This window comes from Camelus bactrianus, chromosome 19 (assembly GCF_048773025.1).
Source record: "Camelus bactrianus isolate YW-2024 breed Bactrian camel chromosome 19, ASM4877302v1, whole genome shotgun sequence".
Classification (NCBI taxonomy): domain Eukaryota; kingdom Metazoa; phylum Chordata; class Mammalia; order Artiodactyla; family Camelidae; genus Camelus; species Camelus bactrianus.
In genome coordinates, this window is record NC_133557.1 from 17,153,531 (window position 1) to 17,166,967 (window position 13,437).

General features: G+C 39.2%; 1 protein-coding gene across 11 annotated transcripts in view; it reads right to left on the bottom strand.

Annotated features, from left to right (window-relative positions):
* ZHX3 (zinc fingers and homeoboxes 3) overlaps nucleotides 1-13,437 on the bottom strand; it is a 120,924-nt gene that overhangs the window by 69,124 nt on the left and 38,363 nt on the right. The gene's annotated exons all lie outside the window — the stretch shown is intronic.

Below are 13,437 nucleotides of genomic sequence, written 5' to 3' on the forward strand. Positions count from 1 at the left end.
GCTTTTTCTAAGACTAGCAATTTCAAGGAAATTATAGATTCCCCAAAAGTACAAGTCATCTTAAGACCAGTAGATTATTAGTCTGAGGGACAGTGATTGCTTCAATTCCCAAGTTTGGTGTCAACTTTTCAGAAGTTTGTTTGTTTTTAATCTCCTCTCAACATATGGGGTCACACAGGACTCCGAGGTGATCCAACAATATCAAAAGGGTTTATAAGACTCAAACTGCTTATAAATAACTTCAATCAGAAAATACCATCTGGTGTTGGAATAAACAACTAGCAACCAAATCCTGGGAAAAAGAAATCCAATTCCACGTATTTTGTCATCTATAATGAAACCAAAGGCAATAAAAATATCTCCTGGCAGGTACTCAGGGTCAGTGACTTGGCAGGGCGTGATAGCTAATGTGAAGTTAGAAGGTCTGATATTTGTTTGGTTTGTTGTTTTTTAACCAGAAAGTTTAAGTTAAAGAGGGCAAAAAAATAAGAACACAAGGGTAAAAATAGACCTGGGCAAGAAACAGTGGAAAGAGAAGCAGGTAAAAACGTGACGCAGTGAGGTAACAGACAGTATCAGAGGGTCCTTTAAGCACAGTTATCAGCAAAGCTGTCAGTGTCACATCCGTGGTAGACTCACTCTCATGGCACGAGTTTTGCCACAAATTCTTATCCACAAAATTATTTGCCACAAATAACCTTATCACATGGCAGGTGGAAAGGGCACCCTCTCCTTTAATCCTGCCACTGCCTAATGAGGGGCCTGTCTTCAGGGCCCACACCATTCCGCATCCTCTCAGAGCATTTTCAACAAGATAAGTGAATAACTGTAATTCTCCTCCACACTTCCTCAGCTCTATCTGCACTCAGTTCATCCAAACTCTGTGTCAAAACCCAGGGGAAAGGTGGGATCAAGGGGCAGTGCACAAGGAAATGAGATAAAGGCCACAGTGTCCTTGGTTGGTGTTAGAACAGATGGAAATGAATTCTACAAGAATGAAATGGGGGAAGCGGGTGCTGTGCCCTTTTGTATCACAGAGAGAGACACCCTGGGCCTCTCAAACCCAGAACTCATCATTTCTGCTCCTGGATAATAATACTGAACACCTGAATGTGTGAAAGCCACTTGGGTCTGCGGGAAGTTTTTTTCCCAGTTATCAAATCATGCACCCCAGGAGGTTGTGGGTTTTTTTTTTTTAATGTTGCTCCATTGGAAGAGCAGTCAGGGGCTGCACAGCAAGTGCTTCAAGTCATCCTGGCTCCCCCTTACCCCAGAAATCCCAGCAGAAGGGAGCCCAGATTGGGCACCCGGACAACACTTGCCCAGGGCTGGCTGGGATGAGGAAGCATCCCCACTACACTCGTGGTGCAGTTAACACTCAGCATTCTGAGGAACCTCAAACAACTGCTGTGATTTGGATCTAATGTGGTAATGGTAACCCTGAGCTCTTTCACTACTTAGCCTTTTCTTTCTTTTCTTTTCTTTCTTTCCTTCCTTCCTTCTTCCTTCCTCCCTCCCTTTCTTCCTTTCTTCCTTTCTTTCTTTTTCTTTTTCTTTCTTTTTCTTTCTGTTAATTTGCAGCCCTGCCATTCTGTACCCAGGAGCTGAACTCCAGAGGCATCTGCCCTGGACTTGGCAGGCCCGCTGTAGTTTTGTTCTCTGATCTCTTTGTGGTGGTCTTAGTAGGGGATGTTGGTGAAACTGGTGAAGGGGGTCAAAAGGTACAAATTTCCAGTTATAAAATAAATAAGTCATGGGTATACTTTTTTACTTATAAAATAAATAAGTACAGCGTGTGGCTATTGTTAATAATACCATATTGCACATTTGAAAATTTCTAAGAGGGTAGATCATAAAAGTCCTAATCACAAGAAAAAAACAACTTCTGAAACTATGTATGGTGATGGATATTAACCCATCACTTATTATGGTGATCATTTCACAACATATACAAATATCGAATCATCATGTCATACACCTGAAACTAACATAATGTTATATATCAATCATACCTCAAAAAAAAAAAAAAAAGAAAAGAAAATGCCAATTGCCTAGGCCCCACATTAATCTAACGAAAATCAGCATCTATAGAGGGAATGAGGAGGCAGGCATTTGTATTTAAATGCTCTCCAGATAATGTAATGTACCCTTAGGATTGAAAACTGCTGACCTGGATCCTTATTCAGAAATGTGAACAGAAAACCAACTAAGAATAAAATACTAAGAAAAACAATGGACTGAAAAGGGGCACCAAATTGAATAGAGGAACCAAGCCAAGAGGAAGCCGGGTTAACAAAGGAAACAAAATAATTTTAGTATTCTCTGAAAGATCTGTGAAGATGCCATTTCAAACATCTTTAAAGATACTAAGGTAGGGGAAAGCAATACTAAAAGTTACTAGTGAAGAATAAAGAAACAAAACTACAAACAAAATAATTTTTTAAATCCCTCAACAGAGGTCTGTATAGCAAAAGGTGATACAGACCTTTTCCACTAGAAGTAATGATCTGGAAGATTGAACTGATAAATTCCTCCATACCAAGCCAGTAGGGGGTTGGGGGAAGAATAAGTCTAGATGATCCAACATAATCTAATAAATGTCTAGCTTTTTAAAAGGAAGAGGATGGAGGGGGAAAAAATTACCAAAGAAAGAAGAGGACCAAACTTCTCCGAGTTGAAGAGGGACCTGGGTGCTAAGTTGAAAGGGTCTGTCAATGGTTTATAACAACATTGAAAAAAAGAAACACCTAAATACAACTTGGTGAAATTTTTAAATTGCAAAAATAAAGAGACCCAGGCAACATAAGGTGGGGGAGGATGGTGGGAGTGCTAACCATGACAAAAGGAAAAGTGGGTTTGCACCAGACTTACCTGTAACATCAGATGCTAAAACACAAATGAAGCAATTTCTACAAAGTTTTAAAGAAAAAATCATTTTAAACTTGGAATCCTATATCCCCCTAAAACCACCATTTAAGTAAGAAGGCAAAATGAAGATATTTTGGGGTATGTAAGAGCTCCATGCAGTTCACCACCCATACATTTCAGGGGGTTGGGGGGGAAGAGGTAGGAGAAGAGACTCAAAGTTGTATCTTAGCAAAGCTTAATTAATTAAATTTAAGAAATAGGAGGGAGGGTATAGCTCAGTGGGAGAGAGAGTGCTTAGCATGCACAAGGTCCTGGGTTCAATCCCGGGTACCTCCATTAAAAATAAGCAAATAATTGACACAATATTGTAAACTAACTATACTTCAATTTTTAAATTTTTAAAAATTTAAAGAAAGAAAGAAAGAAACTTAAGAAATAAAAGTCAAATTGAGATATAAGAAGCAGTGTTGATCAAAGAAATAAGTAAAACCTATAGTTAAATCTCAACAACTACTGCCCAAATATAATGTGAAATACAAGGCAACTATTAATAAGAATTCTTGAAAGAAAACAGGCATAATATAGAAAATAATCAGAAACTGACAAAAGGAGGAGGAAAAGAGAAGTAGACATAGGTTTAAAGTCTCTTCTTACTCGTGTTGGGAAACATAAATGCTACTGAATTGTGATGCCTACAGAAAAAGTAAGGTTCAAATATAAGGATGCCGTGGCTCCAGAACTGGATGGATGGTGCTAAATGGAGGTGAGAGGACTCAAGGTAATGTTAGTTAGTCCGAGGCTACGTCACACATAGCCTTGCAGACCAAGTTGGGGATTTAAAACTTTTATCGTAAGTGCAGTGGGAAACTGTTTAAGAGTTTTAAGCAGGGGTGTAAATCCACCCTTGATTTATGTCTCCAAAAAGATCACTCTGGCCGAAGTGCGGAATGCCGGGGAGAGGTGCACGAGAGCAAGGCTGCCGCGGACGCCGCGCAGTGAGCGCAGCAACCCGCACGGGGGCGCTGGCGTGAGGGTGGCCTTGCCGTGTGCTGGAGGTGGGATCAGCAGCCTTCTGGGTGGAGTGGGCGTGAGGGACAGAGTTGTTGAAGATGACTCCCAGGTTTCTGACTTGAACACCCAAGTCCAGGAAGGTACTATTTTACCAAGATGGGGAAGACCAGAGATTAGTAAGTTGTCAAACAGTATATACCCTTTCAGTGCTTTTGCTCTGGACCAATGTTTCATTTTCATTTCGATCCCGTGATATGCTGCAAACACTAAGGGCAATCACATAATTTCTCTTCTCATCCTCCCTACCAAATAACAATCTTCCTCGAGCACCTATTCTTCTGCATATTTAACACTGAGGAGACAATCCTGGGAGACGTTAGACACATTTAGGCTCTTACTGCCTCTAACAAGGTTACCTCCAAATGATGGCCAAACATCAACTCTAGAAACTTAGGTCCATTACATGCAATAAAACTGGGCGAATGGGGAACCTACTAAAATGTACACTGTCTCATGACTACTTCTCACTAACATTCCCTAAAGATAATTATTTTGGAAGAAATAGATGGGATTTCAAAATTGTAGAATAGATAAACAAGATTATACTGTATAGCACAGGGAAATATACACAAGATCTTCTGGTAGCTCACAGAGAAAAAAATGTGACAATGAACATATATATGTTCATGTATGACTGAAAAATTGTGCTCTACACTGGAATTTGACACAACATTGTAAAATGATTATAAATCGATAAAAAAATTTTTTAAAAGATAATTATTTTGATCAACTAGAGACTGGTACAAGTAATAATATCCAAAATTCAGTGCAGCACTAAAGATACTTCACAACTCTTTAGGCATCCCATCCGGGTACGTGTGTGTGTGCCTGAGCACACACATACACACGTACTCACACACCAGTGATTTTCTATACCCTAAAAATGAGATTTTCCCCCAATCTACATCTGTCCAGCTGCAACAGAGCTTCCTAAAGTCCATAATATGGCGCTCCAGCTATGTACAAACTATGCAGTTGAATGACTTCCTATAAAGGCAAGGTCACCCACCTACCACTAAGGGCAAACAAGTACATCTCCTGGGGAGGCAGTCACTGAACATTAGTATAAAGTCATCCATGGTCACTGGGAGTCAAAGACACACGAGAGGAATCGTGTTCTCTGATCTCCAACCCAGATGCTGCTCAGAACACAGCTTCTCTTAGGGACACTTCATGGAAAGTCATAGAAAAAGATGGGAAAGAGTGAGGAGAGAGGTAAAAGGGACAAACTTTATTCTCTATACTTGTGTATTTTCTGACTGTTATGAGTTTGTGAATTACTTATAGAAATCTAAAAAGAAAAAAAAAGGAAAGGTTATTACACGAAAACCTCCATTTCTCAAACCTTTGAAATAGAAAAGAGTTTCCCCAAAGAAATAAGAAAATTGTACTTGGTTCACAATGTTACAATTACCGAATAAGGAAAGTTGATTACAGAACTACTTCAAAAGGAACACAGCTGTTGATAAATGAATTCATAAACATTTACTTGGTACTTAGCAGGCACCAAGCATCCTGCCATCCTAGACTCTCTCAGACCACTCACTTTCTATTGCTGACCTTCTCTCCTCCAACTGCTTCAAGTCCCACCTTCCATGGCAACAGTCCCCAAAGCCGCCTTTCTCCCAACTATGGAGCCAGCTGCCCAGCAGTTATCTGCTCTCGGATGGCCCATTGCCTTCCAGGTTCAATGTGTCTCAAGCCAGAGTCGCTGTCTTCCCCAGACCTGATCCATTTCCTCTATTTCACGTTTGACTCCAACTTTAGAGCCACTAATTCATAAACTTGAAATCTCCATTGATGGTAGTTTTGCTCCATGCTACCATATCTTACACAATTCATGCACCATGGACACTTAATAAATATTAGCTAATTGAATATATGGTTAAAACTGTATGCTATAATGGTTAATTACAAATTTAGAAAGCCAACAAGATCTTGGAATATTTCTCTAGCCAATGCCAAAGTTTACTGGAAGGGCTAAAACTGGAGGTCCACAGGCAGAAACTGGACTGTGGAAGCTAAGTCTTAGCCAAACACTGTATTTACAGATAGGGCCCAAAAGCTTCCCATAGGTAACTACCACTCCTGTCTTAGACAAATTCCCATCTTTCTAGTATATGCCCATGACCTCTGGTCTATAGTTAAACATTCTCCATCACCAGAGGTGTTGGGTATAGGCTGAGGGCATTTTTGCACTGTGTCACCACCCTAAATTATCTTTAAAGCCCCTGTGAATTTCAGGACTCTACAATTATGTTGATTTACATATGTTACTTATGTATGTATTTTGCAATTATTTAACATTAAGGTGTTAAAATTGAATAAACACAAATATTTGGAAAGTTTTAAGAAATCAACACACTTTTTTAGACATGCTAACTAATGGACCCTAACAAATATTCTTGGGTACATAACCATTTTTAATTATCACCAGGCCACTGGTGAATGATAACTTAGTTTCAATAGTGTTATTTAATGTAACTGTGCTTCCTATTTCAAGTTCATAAATGAGTGGCTGCAAAGTCACAGTCAAGCAGAGAAGAAATAAAGGAGCTCCTTGTTTTACTCCAAATTTGTATTTAAAGGGCTGGTTACATCATTGCACAGATACAGATTGGTGTCTCCCTCATTACATCTCATTCTACTCATAAAGAAGGAATCTGTCTTCCTTTGGGCAATGTATCATGGATGTGATCTTGTACCAATGAAAGTATTGGATATATGGATATAGCTACAAAAAATTCCAAAATCTGCACGTTTTTCCTTTCAGCAGTTTTAACAATGTCATTTAGCACTGTCACATTTTTTACACAATCCAAGATGGTGAAAGCTTTTTGCCCCCTAGATTACAAATGCCACAGGGAAATGTTCTTACTTGTTCACTGCTATAAATAACCCTAGTGTCCAGCAGTAGGTGACAAATAGCAGGCAGTCAATGAAAGTTTGTTGAATAAATAAATGTAATTATGTAAGTATTCATCTTCATCCTAGTAGTAATTTTAGCAAAAAAAAAAAAAACCTATAGATTAAAAATTAGTAAAAAGAAGTCCAAATACATTTTGAGGCAAAGGAAACACTGGAATAAGTAAGGGGGCTTCAATATGACCGGTTTGAAAGGAAAGCACTCATATGTTTGATAAAGTTCTGTTGTGGTTGTTGGAAAATCTACTAAATCTGTGTTCACAATATTGAATGTTAATAAGCTACTAAAACTCCATAGCCTTCCTTTAAAAAGACTGTTAAGTCTAAAAAGAAGTAAAGGATAAACAGCAGTTTGCCTTGCTGAATGCTGATCACATATCAGGTACTGTGTGTGTGGCACCTTACACATTTCATCTAATCCTCATCAACACTCTATGGAACGGATGCTCCTTGCCTCCGTGTTACCGACGAGGAATCAGAAACAGAGAGGCCAAGGGACCTGCCTTAGGTCACACAGTGGCAACGCAAGGTTTTCAATCCAGACTATTCCTCTTAACCACCTGGCTACCCTGGCAGAGTCAATGTTTCTCTGATCGTAAAATCACCAGGGCTGCTATGAGGTCCAATGAGAACATGGAAAAGTGATTACAGGCACTCAGTAAATATTAGCTACCATTTCCTTTCCTGTGTCTCCTCTCCCACTTTCTGCACCTAGGAACCTCCCATCCTGGCTCCTTGGGCAATGCTCCCTAAGTTGTAATTAGGTAAGATAGGCAGAGACCTGATAATTTTCTTCCTCCCTGCCTACAAATTTGGGGAGCTTTTGGATATTTTAAATAATTTGTGGTATTATTTAATGCAGTCCACTGAAAAAGTAAAGACATGTTACAAATATTTGGGGAGGTTAAATACACTGCCTCAGGTCACACAGTAAGTGGGACAACTGAGATTTGAACCCAGGCTTCTTTTTCCCCCTGAAAAGGGGAGTCACATAACCTCAAGCTGACTTACCCACATGAAAAGGGGAAGATAAGAGAATAGAATTCACACAGAACTTTAAGAATATGTGGAGGTAGATGAGAAATGCTGCCAGAGAAAGGCAAATCCAGAACAATACAAATGACTTTACTGAAGGAGGGTTACAGCAATGTCTGTAAGTAGGTGTTATACTAAACCCAGTTAGTACAGGTTTAGAAAGGTTGGCTGGGTCAATTTTTAAGATCTCTTCTAACCAAAGATGCAATAATTATGACAGAATGACTACATTTTTCTTTGTTAATAAGTTAGCAAGCACAGAGCATAAGCACTAAATGAAATCAGGGGTAATATGAAAACAATAAAAGATAGATTAGAAAATATATCTTTCAAACCTACAATAAGTTTTATATGGGCCATCAGCTAAAGCATGAAGTAAAAAAAACACTTTTGTGCAATAAGGAAAATTTTAGTAAACTGAGTATTAGATGATACTAAAGAATTTATTGCTATTTTTAGGTATGTTAGTGGCACTATAGTTATAGGTCTTTTGAAGCACTATTACTCAAACATTGTTAATACATTCAAGTCATTAGTTTTTAGCCTGGATTGAATATGGGCATTACTGCTTATTTTTCACTGAAAATAAAGCAGTCTAATTATTATCAATTTCAAGGCTTTAGTATTGTTGTTGTTGTCTTTCTCCTATGATTGGGGTTTCCTAATTTAATGTCTAGTTACAGGATTCAACTTTTGGGACATGTTTGGAAGACACTGTCTTTAGTATAGTATTTGGGAGTCAAAATTATCTAAACATATTAATCAATAGTGGTGAAGTAATCAACTCATGGAGACTAATAACTTTTTTAAATAGAGTTAGTCAAATTCTATTTTATGTATCTAGGATGAAAACTTACCTATATTTACTTAAAACTTCAGACATACCATAAAAGTTTTAATTATGCACCAGAATAGGTTTAGAATATTTAATAAAGGACAAGTTGGAGATTAACACTGAATTTATCCAGAAAAGTCTATAGCTTGGTGCTGGTAACGCTGTGTGTCTTGATCTGGGTGCTGATTATATAGGTCCATTCAGTTTGTAAAAATTCACCAGCCTCTACACTTATGTTCATTTTTCTTTATGTATATTATACTTCAATAAAAAGTTTTACCAAATTTCTGTTAAGTTATATACTGAGTATTACAGATGAAATGACAGAACATTTGGAATTTGCTTTAAAAGATCAGAAGATGGGGTGGGGGGGCAAGGGGAAAACCCTGTATGGTAGTGGGTAGGAAAGAGAATGAAGAGGGATGGGAAATAAATGAAATAAGATTAGAAAGATGTTGATATTGTTGAGGTTATGTGATGAGTTCATGGAGGTCCATAATACATATTTGAAAATTACTGTAATAAAAAACTGTTAAAGGGAAAACATAATTGCTGCTACCACTGTGCTTACATTTGAGCAGCTGAAAGAACAGAGAGACATCTGATTGACCTTGGAAAACCACCAAGGAAAGGGAGGAAATTAATGAGTGAACTACAGCAACAACGTGTCTCTCCTTATGTCTCCCCATATGTTCAAATGATGAACTTGGGGCTTAAGGGCTTTGAGAGCACAGGGAGAGAGGATTTTTTTGATATTCCGTGGGCAGCATACCTTCCAGGGTGGTAGCCATACCTACTATATTCAAAATAGGCAAAGGTGGCCTACCCAGGTAAAATTTTGGAGCTGTATGGCTCTGTGAGAACGTGTGTGCGTTGTGATAACTGCACCAACCAGGCTATACACTGCCATGACTAAGGCACTGGGTAGAGTGAGTGGGGTGCACTTTGAAAGTGACTCTGATATCCTCTCACCTTGAGAACACTGCACCCCAGAGGCCTGCTCAGGGAAGGAGAATGACAGTCAGTTTCTAAGCCCGAACTCTGAGCTCAGAAGGCCCCTGCCCCTAGAGCTGCAGAATGATTCAAAGCAAAACTTCGCTTTCAAGAACTTTAATCAAATCATGGCTTTGAGGGACTAGCTCATCTCACAGAGGTTAGGAATCCCTAATGCAGAGACACACCCTACTGACCAGGTCACAATAAATTCTACACAATAAGCAAATATAAACGCTTTGTTCTCTAAATTTTGACATAATAATTATCCCTTAAAGTGACCAAAAAAGTCTTGATCACAGTGTTACCTGCCTTGTAAAGGGCAGAAGAAAAGTACCTGTCCCCTAAACTAAGAGATTAAAAGCTTGCAGAAAAGGGGGATCAGGTGCTCATGACCTCCCCACCCGGGGTTCTAGAGCTCACTTGCTAATATACCACTGAAACGCTGCCAGCTACATGAGTATCTTTCAGCTTAGGAATGTAACTTCAACAATGCACCCATTTTCTCCAAATTCCAATAGGGTAAAAAAAATCTGGATGCTCCATAATACTTCGTATAAAAGAATTTTATCAGGAACCCTGTATTTTATAACCAATTTTTAACAAACTAAGTACCCATTTAGTTTCTCTTTGGGTAACTTTCTGGTATATGAAAGTATACCATATTAATAATAATTTTTTAAATGCTCAGTTTACATGAGCACTTTATCAAATGTCCAGATGACAAGCAACTTGAAAAAATGCCAAATGTGTTGGATAACAGCTTGTCAGGCTGGAATAAAGGGTCCCACCAAACATGCACAGAGAGGTACACACGAGTTGGAAGTGGCCAAAACAGCACCAGTCTCGTTTTCTTCATTTATTTAGTGAGGTAGGAAGATGAACCTGAGTATGGGGTCAAGCACCTGCACCAGATAGTATCTGCTGAGGGCTCTGATGGGCACAGCACAACTATCCAAATATTGAAGGAATTTTTTCTCATGAACAACTCTTCCCCAAAACTGGGCCTTGCTACTCAAAGTATGACCTAAGAGACCTGCAGCATCAGCATCCCCTGGCAACTTGTTACAAAGACAGAATCTCAGGCTGCACCCAGGCCTACTGAATCAGAACACATTTTAACCAAATCCCCAGGTAATCTGTATGCACATCACAGTTTGAAAAAGCATGGGATTAGGGGATTACTGTCAATTTGGAGGGACATTTCCACAGAGCTCCTCAGTGGGCCTCCTCTGTTTCGCACTTTGAATGCTGAAGAGCCCTCATCAAATCCCAAGTGACACTAATCCAGAAGGAAACACTCAACTGCACAAGCACCTCTTGGAAGAGGCCAGGCTTGACAGCAGATCACGTGAAAAGAAATAAGCAACCAGGATCTGCTAAAGAAAAAGAAAAACGAATAACTGACTGTATTACTGCAAATCAGACCACTTGTGGAGAACGGGCTGCAGATCTAGTCACATATACTAACAGAGTGGCTGACAGCAAACTGTGGCCACAGACAATGGTGAGAACCTGACTGGAGGGAAAGGGATCTGGCGAGTCTCTCATGAGGAATGGCTGAGCTGGAGGACATTAAATCCAAAGAAGAGGCAACTAAGTGGGGACACGGTGGTTGTATTCACACATTTGAAGGACTGTCTCAAGACATTTCATCCTTCAAATGTGTTTTTGAGCATCTGCTATGTGCCAGGCACTACGCCAGGAGCTAAGGACAGACAGCGAAAACCAGAACTGCTCTCTGACTTTCTGAAGTTTCCTGACCAGTGGAAGAAATGTGTCTGTTGTTCCAGAAAACAGAGTAGTGGCAGATGGAAGGCAAGTGGACGAACAAGAGCACTAGACAAGGAAGCCCCTCTGGTCAGAGGGCTCCAGCTTTGTAAAGGGGTGCACAGATGGAAGCGGCCAGGCTGCCCAGGGCTGAGCAGAACGGGTTGGAGAGGGGATACATGCCTCCCAAAGAGCAGTCCAGGGGACTCCCAGGCCAATGCTAATATTCCAGGGTTGCAAGATAACCAGGGCCAATATCATTAATCAAATACAAGATTTGTTCAGAATTACGCTATATTCAATTTAGCCAAGAACAAATTTTTTAAAACTTAATCACAACTTAGGGTTTCAGCTAAATTTTGAATGTAAATATAAATGGTGTCTAATTTCTCTTTTAGCAGTAATTTTTTAAACCTAGGATTTAATAAAAACCCACATTAACATTTTAAGCAACAACTCTGCTTAATGACTCATTTTAATTGTTATCTTGCTTCTCTCAGCAATCTCTAAAACTACTATATTTAATGTTCCTTGATATACCTTCAGAGTATACATCCCACTTCTGAGAAGTTACCCGAAAAAAATAAAAACTCCTTTCCCTCTGCCAGAAAGAACAAAAGAGGGAGGGGGTGTGGAAACTAGACGCACAAAGATTCAAATGAATGAAGTTTATGGAGAAAAATAATAAATAAACCACTTAAATGTTCAACAAAACCACCAATCTTTTTTATGGCACAAAGCAGGGTAAATAAACCTTCTCCTACTTGTTGGATGTTATTTAAGGTAAACTGATAAACCATTATAAATAATCATGAAGGTTATATAGCAATATGGAAAAATGCTCATAATGATGAGAAAACAATGTAAACTTTCACAATTCTAGCCATGTAAAATTTATGTATGCATATAATAAAAACTAGAAAAAAACTGAAGTTTATTTTCTAGGCTGTTAGGATTCTTTTTTATTTAGAAATTCTATTTCACTGTTGATTATTCAGTAAATAATTTTACAATGATGTATCAGGAACCAAAATAATTTTAACTCTTAAGTATAATAATTTGTACATTAACAAGAAATGAAATCACGAAGGTGACACATAGCTTGATCTTAATGTTCAATTGGCTCTTTGTCTTTTATAAAGTTATTTTTCATAAACACCAAAAATAAAGATAATGAGATTCATGTTATGAAAAGTGCTTAACATTTGTGGAAAGTAAAAAGGACTTTGTACAGCAGCCGCCCATGAACTTTGGGTAAAAGCAAAGCTAAATTTCTGGATTTTATTTTGCTTTTCACCTTATTTGATCTCAGTTAACATCATTCATGCCAAGTTGAGTTTTTTTCCTCCTCTTTCCCCTTCTCTTCAAGTTCATAGATGTGAAGGGAAAAAAAATACACAGCAGCTCTTTTATAGTCCGCCCAGTTCCCCAGCAATGCCGTGAACTGTGGCTTTCTGGAATGGGCTCAGAGAGTCAGATGTGAGGACTATCTGGCTACCTTCTGTCACCACAGGGGTCACCAGGACTGAGCTGACTAAGGCCAGGAGATCTGGGTTTAAGTTTTCCACATCTAGAACATGGAAATCCTTCTACTTATCGCATAAGGTGACTGGGTTATGAGAAACCCCTAGCACATGGTGATGCTCAAGAAATGTTTATCTTACTCTTTTTTCCCCACCTTCCATTCCACCTACACACACATGCACACATGCTCTATCCACTATGAAATATCTCCCTATTGCTCCCCAGATGCACTCCCCGCCCTTCTCTACCTTGCTCCTGCCCCAGCAGGCTGCTCTTCAGGGATCACATCAACAGGCCCCTGTGCCCTATGACTTCTATTGGAGACTGTCCAATGCTGAGTCCCAGAAAGAGGTCAGGGGAAGGGAACGGGGTGGGGAGGGGGACGAGGAAAGGGTGAGGTTAGGGAATTCAAGTGT